This window comes from Giraffa tippelskirchi, chromosome 1 (genome assembly GCF_054371585.1).
Source record: "Giraffa tippelskirchi isolate mGirTip1 chromosome 1, T2T-mGirTip1v1.2.pri, whole genome shotgun sequence".
NCBI classification, from domain to species: Eukaryota; Metazoa; Chordata; class Mammalia; order Artiodactyla; family Giraffidae; genus Giraffa; species Giraffa tippelskirchi.
In genome coordinates, this window is record NC_137275.1 from 136,583,496 (window position 1) to 136,595,702 (window position 12,207).

General features: G+C 40.6%; 1 protein-coding gene across 5 annotated transcripts in view; it reads right to left on the reverse strand.

Annotated features, from left to right (window-relative positions):
- The window catches only part of LOC145509321 (uncharacterized), a 403,057-nt gene that overhangs the window by 159,428 nt on the left and 231,422 nt on the right, over positions 1-12,207 (reverse strand). The window lies entirely within an intron of this gene.

A 12,207-nucleotide genomic window follows, 5' to 3' on the forward strand; every position in this document is an offset into this window, starting at 1 on the left:
GCTATTGACCATGCAATGGACTCAAGGTCTTTCTGGTCTTCCTGAATTAGAATGAGACATACATCTTATTCTGATGAAAGAGGAATGTTCTTAAGGTTACCAGGTCACCCCTGGCCAGGCTTCAAGTCTCTTGGAAACACAAGTAATGCCCTCCATAAAGTACAGAGTAAATCAGAATCTTCCTTTATAAGATCTTACAGGTCTTTAAAAACCTCACAGTGAACATGTGCATTACAGGGTAACACAGTAGTCTCTCAAGCCCATATTTGAAGGATAACATTTTCCTGACACTAATATAATTTAGCCTTTTTTACACCGATTCACCTTTTTCAGCAAATAGTGCTATAGTACGTGGATATCCACTGGCAAAAAAATCTTAAACATCAATTTTAACCTAAATCTTATATAAAAATTAACTCAAAATAGACCATAGATTTAGCAAGTCAATATAAAACTATGAAACAAACCAGAAAACAAAAGAGTAAATCAGAGGAAATCTTTGAGAAATAGGGCTATGCAGACTTGACATTAAGATTACAATCTATAAAAGGACAAACTGATCAACTGAGCCTCATCAAAATGAAAGTTTTTTTTTTTATTGTGTAAAAGCCCATACAGAGAACATGAAGTGACAAGCTACAGAAAGAAAATATTTGCAGACATATGTGACAGAAGCATCCAAAATAAAGACGTCTCAAAAGTCAACAGAAAGCAATACAATGTGCAGGAGACAAAGAAAATGAAGTGACATTTGGGTGAAAAAGATATGCAGATGGCAGATAAGCACATGAGAGGTTGTTCAACATTATCAACTGTTATAAACACAGACTGAAACCCCAATGAGGTCACATCACACATCTGTCAGAACGGCTACAATAAAAAAAAAAAAATAGTGACAACACCCATAGGCCAGCAGTGAAGCAGCAGGAATGGAAAATGATAAAACATTCGGGGCAGGGGGGAAGAAGTGTGGCAGTGTCTTAAAAACTAAATATTCAACTACCTTATGATCCAGGAAAATCAGCCCTGAGCATTTGTCCTAGGGAAATAAAAAGTTAAATCCATACAAGAAGCCTCTGCTACATGAATGTTTGTAGCAGCCTTATTTGTAACATTCCCAAACAGGAGTCAGCTCAATTGTCCTTTCAGGGAACGCAAGTTCAAATAAGCTATAGCATATATATATATATACACTGTGGAATACTAGTCAGCAATAAAAAGCAATGAACTACTGATACACACAGAAACTTGGATGAATCTCCAGAGAATTAGCAAAAAAAAAAAAAAAAAAGGCTAATTTTGAAAGGTTACACAATGTATGATTCCATTTGTATGAGAGTTTTTGAACTAACAAAATTTTAGAAATGAAAGATCATATACATGCTGAGTCCCTTCAGTCATGTCCAACTCTTGGTGAACCTATGGGCTGCAGCCCACCAGGCTCATCTGTCCACAGGATTCTCCAGGCAAGAATACTGGAGTGGGTTGCAATGCCCTCCTCAAGGGAATCTTCCCAATCAAGGAATCAAACCCAAGTCTTCCACACCTCCTACACTGCAAGTGGGAGCCATCTGGGAAACCTTGAAAGACAGATCAGTAGTTGCCAAAGGTTCGAGACTAGAGGAGGTAGAGAATGGGAACAGGAGACAGTGTGGCCATAAAAGAGCAAGGGAAAGTAGTTGCAGTGTTACAGTTGTTCAATACCTTGACTGTGGTGGTGGAGACACAAATTTGCACAGGTGACAAAATTGCATAGAATTTAATACACAGAGACAAAGACAACAGAACACATACAAATAACAAGTAAAACTGGGGAAATCTACAGATCAGTGGATTAAACAAATTCAACAACCTTGGCTGTGATTTTACACTATAATTTTTCAAAATGTTACCACATTTTGAAATACAGAGAAAAGTATACAAGGGATCACTATTTCCTATAATAGCATGTAAATCTGCAATTATTTCGATAAACAGAAACTGCAACTGAAAAAAAATGTCTTTTGCAACCCACTCTCAATTTAGCTTCTTCTCACTTCTCCCATTACCCTGTAATTTAAAGAACCTTGCAAAGAAGTCAGAGGAGGAATATCCAATGTTTCTAAATGAGAGTCTGCTCATATTTGCAACTTCTGGGTTCTTTATCATGTGATGCACAGCCCCTGCCAATTAGCAATTTAAATGCTTCCAGATGGACCCAAGGGCTTGCTATCTCAGCACCGCAGCTATCACTTAAAGTCAAATGTGTCTTCCCTGATGCCTGGCACCCATACGTCAAAGATGAGCTACAGACATCCCCATATGGCAAACAGGTGATTGTTTATAACCCAGTCACAAAGGGGCCTATAAAAATCCTTCAAGCCAAAAAGAATACAGGATGACAGCAGATGGCCCTATCCTAAAATGAAGAATTAAAGATGTTAAGCAGAGCAATCAAACAAAAGAACATAAATGATCACAAAAGGGAAGCCAACCTTTTACCTCTCCAGCTAGATAAGGGCATTGCTCACTTCAATTCCATTTGAGCTCAGCAACCACGTCAATCATAAGACAGGTTAGAGCTTCATAGAACACTTAAAGGGATACTCCCAGGCTACTGGAGGGGAATCATGTATTTTGCTCAGTTTCCCATCCCCAATAAACAGAGGGATCACTATTTCCTACAATGGCATGTAAATCTGCAACTATTTAAATAAACAGAAACTTCAATTGAAAAAAAAATGTCTTTTGCAACCTAGAAAACAATGGAGTGTTCACAGGACCCAAAACCCTGAATTTACACGTGAAAATGAACTTGTAGGTAGATACCTGGTAGTTTGTTAGAGTCCCACTTGGACTTCTTTAGCAGCAAGATCAATAGCATTATGAGGGTGAGGAAGGTCGAGTTTCATCCCAGTGTGTGTGCAAATGAAGCCTCAGTGTCTCCAACCTCGTCTCCACCATGAAGTGACGTGAAGTGAAGTCAAGTCGCTCAGTTGTGTCCGACTCTTTGCGACCCCATTGACTGCAGCCTACCAGGCTCCTCCATCCATGGGATTTTCCAGGCAAGAGCACTGGAGTGGGGTGCCATTGCCTTCTCCAGGGGATCTTCCCGACTCAGGGATTGAACCCAGGTCTTCCACATTGCAGGCAGACGCTTTACCCTCTAAGCCACCAGGGAAGCAACCCACACCAGGGATGTCCTCCCTGGTCTCCACCATAAGCACCACCAGATAGTACATAACCTCCATTACCACAGTATCTTGGTGACCTCATCCACTGTCTGTGGGCTGCAATAGGTGAAGGACTAAGGACTTTGGATTCTAAATAAAATTTCAAAACTCTCTCCTCCCTAGGTTAAGGAGCCCAACCCAGCTAGGAGGCTTTCACATAGGTATGGGATATTCTGAGCATCATTCAACCAGAATTTGGAGGACTGCATAAAACAGCGAGTATGCTTGGCAAACAGATTAAGACAGAAAACTTCATAAGCTAGAGAAGAATCTAAAAGGTCAAAAAACACACAGCCGAAAAGAAACAGCAAGCACCACATAACAACGTCAGAAATCAAAGTATCACAGAGATGAACAGGAAGCAGTAGGCATGGTATAAATGAAAGAGGGCCACGAGCTCTTATTGGGAACAGACCTTCTAGATGGAGCCATCTTGGTGCCTGCAAATACACTGTGGGTGGAAAGGCCAGCTGTAATACAGGACCAAGGATAAGAAGGCAGGGAAAACATGGGAATAATTAAAACTAGGCAAAACACCTGTATGTTCAGTAAACTGAGTACACCTGTGTGTTCAGTTCAACTAGTCATTGGGCAGTACCAGACTCAACAGTTTTACACTTAGGAACTCCAACCATGGTCTCCTAAGTTTCACTGTGAGTTCCTGACACAACTAAGTCACAAGGGAACAAAAAGATTAAGACAGTTTCAACACATCCTCTCCAAATTAAGTGGCTTCTTGTAAAAAATTAGTTTTTGAATCTGCTATCAGGTTTGAGTGGGAGAGCAAATTTCCAGAAAATCATGTAAGCGGATGAGTATACGGTGACCCTGTGTGTGCGCTCATTCAATTGTACCTAACTCTTTGCAACCTCATGGACTATAGCCCACCAGACTCCTCTGTCCATGGTACCTTCCAGGTAAGAGTACTAGAGCAGGTTGCCATTTCCTACTCCAGGGGAACTTCCCGACCCAGGGGTTGAACGCACATCTCCTGAATCTCCTGCACTGGGAGGCGGATTCTTTACCATGGAGCCACCTGGGAATCCCAACCATGACCCTACTATATTGCAAAAACAGGTATACACAGAAAGTAATAATATTTGACCGGATAAGACCTGAATATTAGAACAATATGGCTAGCAGTGAGTGGGCAGTAGGTGAAATGTTTGGCAGTCTGCACATGGCCAGGCTGGCAGAGGAGGCAGGCTCTAGGGTGTTCATGTCAGGAAGCATTTCTTCAAGGCAGATATTGGTGACTGAGACAGTGGAAGAGGGCAGCATTAAAAGGTCCTATGTTTCTCTCACTGGCTCTTGGGACAGGTAAATATCTTCAAAACAATCATGGGTGACAAAATATTTCTATTCCCTGCAGATAGAGATTTAACCAACTTCAGAACAGATATTCCCCAAAGACAAGAAGTCTTATCAGAGAGAAATTCAAAGCAAGGATATAATCCCATTGAGCACTCATGAAAAAACTACTAGTCACCTTATTGTTCCTTCTAGGTAGGTTTGATTCTCCAAGGATATCACCCTGTGCAATGAGGAAATTCATGACTATTGCCATGGGACCTGAGGCTGAGTAATAAATGGCACAGTTACAATGAATCAAGCACATGGGTACCACTTTAGAAAGAGATAAATAAGTCAAGGATTACTAAAGTAAGAGTGTAAAAAGAGGTTTATCATTATCATAGACTGTTAATTTTTATCAGCTCTCCTTAATTCAGTGCTTTCAAAATCATTTTTAAAGAAACAGTAGTCTCTTCTGGGTCACATGAAGTGTTGATGCTCAAATTTAAAGCCATGCTATTATCTAAGGAAAAGAAATAAATAGAGGGTTGACCAAAAGGTCCGTTGGTGTTTTTCCATACAATGCAACAGAAAAATTCAAGCAAACCATTTGGCCAACTTAATACACTATAAATGAGCTGATTCAATCAAAGCATTACTTCTCTCCCTTGAAGGAGCTGCTCAAACAGAAGAAGGTAACTGTTCCATTTCCTGTTTCACATTTAAATTGCTCCGCCTGACTGCAAGGTCCCTTATTATCCTACTTCCTTCTAACCATACTTCCTTATCCTCAATCGCAGCTACCCATTCTATGCTGCCTGTTTTAGTCAAGTATGTGTGAGTAAAGAAAAACAGAAGTATTGTCTGGTAGTTCTTCCAAATGGAAAAGGTTTTGTATACGGAAGACCATTTTCGTACGCAGGGTAAGACATCCAACGGGAAAGTAGAAGGGACTCTGGAAGACAGGGCTGGCCACTGAAACCTGAAGAGCTGGGCCAATCACTGATCTCAGAATACATCAATCTTTTCCCATCAGCAAATCAATTGGTGCCAGGTGGCCATCATTCAGACATGGGGAACTAAGAAGTAATCCAATATGGAATATGGATTTTGAAATGTCATAAGATATACACCACTATGAACTATTGCATCATTTTTTCACTAAGCATATTCCATGGGATTTAAATCAGGATCAGTGATGAAGAAGTACATGCTTGAATAAATTTTGCAAAAGCTAAATCAGACCATGCTGCAGCCCATGGGGTCGCAAAGATTCAGACATGACTTAGTGACTGAACAACAGCAACAAAAATCAGACCAAAGTAAGTAAATTTCTCTCTGCAAGACTGATCAGAGTTATTACTTTGTGAAAACAGACTGTGATTCTCCAGCATGGGAGGAGAGGGAAATAGCTGTAAGAAGTAGTATGCCACATTTCCCATTCATGTCCAACTATTAAACCTTTGATACCCAAACATATCAACTATGAAACACTTTTGCTCACTGAACATCAACAAGGACTACTGTTTCTTTAAAAATGATTTTGAAAGCACTGAATTAAGGAGAGCTGATAAAAATTAACAGAGTCCATGATAATGATGCTTGTCTCATGATCCTTGAGAAACCAGATCTGATAGAACCTGAAAGTCATACTTAAGCAAGCTGACCCTCACCAAAGTGGAGTCCTACTGAGGGGCTACCCTGAAGATATATTAGATTTTCACAAAAGAACTAGGCTAAGGAAGAAGGCAAAGCCCGTGGAAACTTTCTGGAGAGCCAAAATTGGCAACTGTAAGGTCAGAACAAGGTGTAATAGAGGCAATAGGAAAACCCACAGGAATTCAGATATGGGTGATTTTCCACTGATGTGGCTCTGGAAATCAAATACAAAATGATAGTCCCTGATTCCATACATAATGTTCTACCAGGGCTTCTTAACATGCCAGGTTTATCTGTAGAGTAATAAGAAGACCACTAAACTAGCTATGAAAACTCAATTTTCAGCTGACCCAGAGGTCTGCTGGAGCCAGTTTGCACTAGCTCAACAACAGCCAATCACGTGCCTCTTTTCTCAGTTTCACGTTGAGTAAATTCAGGTTGGTAGCCATAATGAAAATATTTACACTACAGAAAGCAGTACACTTTACAAATCAGGGCTTTCTTTACTCCCTCCTGTCACCCTCCACTTCTCTCTCCAACCCTCCACAGACAGCTGTGGATTAGACACCTACCAGGACACCACAGGCCATGACCTAGGTTTGTGAGATTGGATTTATCTGGCTTTAACTGTAAAGTCAAATGAATTCATTTTTCATCTTTTACAGTATAAGAACTCAATTAATTATGAACTAAAGCCAGGTTATCAGACATATATATGATGAAGTTTGTATTCGCAGTACAAACTTTAAACATAAAGACAAATAGCTTTATCAATTAGATAATTCTTAAACACATATTTTATCCATTGCAATAGCACCTGCAGGTTTAACAAATATTAAATATGATGAAGAAAAATGACATTTGATAAGAAAAAAGGCAGCATTTAGAATAACTAAAATGACAACATATCTTTTGCACCCTTGGGAGTCATGGCCTACAACTGAGGAACCAGTGGGATCCCTGAGGATTCTCCATAATGGCCAAGCAACAGAACACCAGAGATATTGTTTAAATTCAGCTTCCCAGGTATCATCCCAGAAACACCTAATAAGAATCTCCTAATTTGTCCCAGCCTTGCCTTCCTTAATAAAAATAACCTACTAAATTTAAATATGAAAAATAACCTCTAAGGACAGGCTTGGAAATATGTATGCACAGCAAATTCTCTAGTGATTCTCATGTAAACATGCAACATAAGAGTTCACCATATTGCTATTCCTACTGGAATGAGTTTGATGGTATTGTATTTCATTCTAATACAAACATTCTATAATTCTGAAAGCCTCTTCAATCCACTCTGAGTAGACCCCAACTGAATTATTTTTGTTTCCGGAGACTTGGGGGTGGGGGTGGTGGGAAATGGAAACATATCAAGAGCAGAGAGACCAAGAGGTGAGAAATCTGCCAACTATGCCTCAGGAGCAATGATTAAATAAATAGAAAAAAAAAATCTGCTTAAAGAAAAAATGTTTGAAACAACAGATCAACAACGCTCCCTCATTATTATTTCACTTCTTGTTTCTACTTTGGGAACTAGTCCTCTGTAATCTTATATATAACTGTTAAAGTATTCCTTATAACTGCTGCTGCTAAGTTGCTTCAGTCGTGTCCGACTCTGTGCGACCCCACAGATGGCGCCCCACCAGGCTCTGCCGTCCCTGGGATTCTCCAGGCAGAGTACTGGAGTGGGTTGTCATTTCCTTCTCCAGTGCATGAAAGTGAAAAGTGAAAGTGAAGTCGCTCAGTCGTGTCCAACTCTTCGTGACCCCATGGACTGCAGCCTACCAGGCTCCTCCATCCATGGGATTTTCCAGGCAAGAGTACTGGAGTGGGTTGTCATTTCCTTCTCCAGTGCATGAAAGTGAAAAGTGAAAGTGAAGTTGCTCAGTCGTGTCCAACTCTTCGTGACCCCATGGACTGCAGCCTACCAGGCTCCTCCGTCCATGGGATTCTCCAGGCAAGAATACTGGAGTGGGGTGCCATTGCCTTCTCCGCTCCTTATAACTAGACTGACCTTATAACTTGTCATTCAAACTGGTATACTTAGAGAAAGAAGGTGCTATTTGTAACTACCTTGGGCAGCAGCCGTAAAGCCATGAACTTGGGTTGCCTCAAGCAAACAGAGATGTAGCAATTCAATCTTACCTCTCCAGAACTTCTGCCCATTAACCCTACTTCTCCCTTTGAAGCCATAAACATCAGCCTAATTTCATTAGATACCCTCTGAAAATTAGAAAAGAACTATTATGACCTCCCTCCTGGTTCTTTAACCATTTCTTACCTGGAATCTTAATATGTGAAACAGAAATCAAATGTGGTTGAAAGGGGTGATGATTCCAGACTCCACCTGACTCTACCTGCTGACCTCCCTTTGCCCCTTGGGATAGTGCATGAGCCACCTGCAACAGAACCCTAGGAATTAGTAATGTAAACTAAGCCAACCAGGTGGGCATCATGAGATGACCTTTCCATATTAAGTTTTAGAATCCTTGGATGACTCTGTATTTTGAATTCAGGAGTAAGATGGCAAGGGAGTAAATAATACTCAGCAGGCTCATCATTGTTATTCAGTCGCTCAGTCGTGTCCAACTCTTGGCATCCCTATGGTCTGCAGCCAGGCCTCCCTGTCCTTCACCAGTTCCTGAGGTTTGCTCAAACTCATGTCCATTGAGTCGATAATGCCATCCAACCATCTCATCCTCTGTCACCCCCTTCTCCTTAGGCCCTCAATCTTTCCCAGCTATCAGGGTCTTTTCCAGGATCATAGTTCTTACTTTTTCCATGTTAAAAAATTATATATTAAGTATATGCAAAATTGTTATACTGTAGAGTATAAAAAAATAACAATACAACTGACATCCAAGTAATCACTAACAAGTTAAAGAGAGAGAGTGTTAGCACTGTTTTGGAAAGTTCCTTTGGTTCTTCCCCTTCCCATGTCCCTTCTCTCATACAACCCCTCATCCCAAAAGGTAACTACCACCTGGAATTTGTATAATTCCTTTCCCAGTTTGCTGGGGTGTCTTGAGCTGAGGGCCAGGAATCGCTGGGTGAGGCAGGCAGTGAGATTCCCACCAACACAGTGCAAGCAGCTCTCTGTCCTGCAGAGCCCACCGCTGGCTGACAAGTCTTTGAGGCAATTTTCCTAGAACTGTCTGAATGGATGAATAAAGACCCTGGACTTGGCTATTTCCCAAGCTGATTTGATGTGGCTAATATAGAAATGCCAATTCCATACAGCTGTACAGAACGCTGAGCGTTTTGACTGAGAAACACGGGTGAACCTGGCACAGAAAACCTTCACAAACCAGTGATTGTCACACTGCTGTATGCCCATAAAACTGACTGTGACAGCCTTTTAAAAGAAAAAATGGGCTCATTTAAATCAGCTAACTGGAAGCAGGAATTAACAAGAGAAGAAAATTGGAGAGAGAGAGAGAATTAAGATATGGCCCTGCCCCTTCAGTGGTGTTTTTTAAACATCCTGTGTTTTGTCTTAAAGTCTTTGCCCACATGTTGCTTAGATGTTGTTTGAATAGAAGACAAATGCGGGGAATAATCAAGTTATGAACAAGGCAAGATGCTACTGAATTTCTTCATACCCAAGTGCTAAACTGTGTACCACAGGCCACTGGAGAATAGCATAGTGCCATGTAATGAGGGAGTAACTATGAGGCTAAGTGAGTTAATACAAAAGACACTTGGAAAGGGAAAGATCACTTTGGCTGGCATCAGAGAAATCTTTGCAGAGGCAGCAAACTTGGAGCCAGGCCCTAAAGGTGGGGTAAGGTATGACAAGATGGAGGGTGAAAGCGTGTTCACACTAATAATGAAAACAACTGGCATTCACTGTGCGCCAGGTTCTCTGGTTAGCACTTTATGTGCATTATCTCATTTCCTCTCCTAACCACCCTCTGAAGTAATAATTATGCCCATTTTACAGACAGGGAAATTGAGACTCAGAGCTAAAGTAACTTGTCCAAGGTCACACAACTAGATGGTAGAATTCAAAGCCAGGATATGTGACTGAATAGCCAATAGGATGCTTCACTGCCTAGGTAGAGGAACAGCAGGAGCGGAAGCCCAGACATCAGAAGAAACAGACTAATTGTCAAGGAGTCAGCATGGATTGGTCATATTGAGAGGCGACCGAGTGTGGGTGTTTGGTCAAGTCATTCCTCCCCTGCTAAATCTTTAAATAGCTGCCCCATCCCTGGTGCCATGCACACAGAGATGCTCAAGACTGCTTGTTAAATTTAATTGGCAATGTAAAGAAAGGCCCCAGCATGAGAAGCCATGACATAACTGGGATTCTTTGCCTATTATATCTCCTACTTGACTAATATTTTGAAATTTAACAGGGCATGAACAGGTTTATATGGGGTAAATGTCTTAAATTTATCAATACAAGTTAGGAAAATAAAGGATAACACAACAATGAAGGTGTGCATAGACTCTTAAGAAGTGTGAAGTCATCTTTTATTCACCTAGTCATTCCATGCACGTTTCCTGATGGGTCACTTTGTATGAGCCCCTGTGCTGGGGATGTGGGCCCATCTGAAGGGGCAAAACAAAAGGATACAGGCTTCCACTATGCTGTATAACCAACAAATGTTGTATAACAAAGCAGAATTCAAGTCACCTCCCGTACCATGTATGGAACAATGGGCATTTATCAAGCCCCTATGATGTATTGGGTGCTCTAAGAGATGATAAATATGTGAGTATAAATATATGTCCTCAAGTGTTTCCAAGGGACAATAAACAGAAGAACAAAGAATTGCAGCCCAATGCAATGAGTGCCACTTAAAGGGGGTTTATAAGCTAAAACAAAGGTCTGTACCAAAGAAAGATATAAACTCCTGATCTGTGTTTATTGAGTTCACTCAGAATAAGTTTAGAAGTTTCCTGTTGTTTTACTACATTCACCTTCCTGGACTCCAAGGACCAATCAGGTGACTTCATAGAAAACCTTGCAGCTCTAGGATTCTGAGGCTGTACTCCCCCAGCTGTTGAGAAATCACAGCACCCAGGTCAGAAGAGGAAAATCATACAAGAGTAACAGAATACAGGAACAGTGCTCAGACTTCCTAAGCAGACCAGGTAATGCTCACTAAGGGTTATGTCTCTCTCTTTTTTTTTTTTTTTGGACAAGCCACCAAAATAGAAAACATTCATTTATTCATAAGCAGGTTAAAATCCCAATTTCACGATACTAAGGTAATTGCTTTCACCTAATTGCTAGCTTCCAGTATTGTCAGCGGTGGTCCAGTGAAAGTCAGATTACATCTAGAAAATGTAAACTCAAGTAGTTACGTCCCATTAGTTTGTTAGAAAACATAAAATATAAAAAAAAATCAGAAATTCCAATTGCAAGTATTTAGAAAAACAAACCAAGGCTCAGTGATCACATGCAGGGAGGACTATAACAGCAAAGATAATTGTTTCATTAAAATTGCTAAAAGAAGACTCTGGTCTTGGGCTGTAGCATACTTGGCTGTGTGATGTTATGCCAAATCACTCTTCCTGGGCCTCAGTTTTGTCATATGTAAAATCAGAGGACTGGAAAAAAATTTTCATCTTCACACTGGGATATAAAAGCCTAACAATTTACAATCATAGTCAGGGGATGGCAAATATTTTGGCCTCAAATGACACCTTCAGTGGATTGGTGTTACGAGCTGCCTGGGAATGGAGAAAGATTCTGAGGTTCAGGCCAACCTCAGAGGGAAGTATTCAAGGGCTTTAATACAGTCTGGATGGGACAAGTAGGATGAGGGGCACCCAAGAGCCATTTCTTTTCAATTGAACCCTCACTTTTTTTTTCAAAGGATCTCCCAAACTCATTTTATTGAGTAATTTTGCTCTGACAAAAATTTAGGGAAGTGTTATTACTCATTTAACCTCATAAGTTTACTTGCTTAAATCAAACATTTGCTACATAGCAGATCTGGAATTCAAATCCAGATCAGTTGGATGCTTTGAAATGCCACGAGAAACAATGAAAAAAAAAAATCCTAAAATTCAAAGAAAAAAAAAAAGA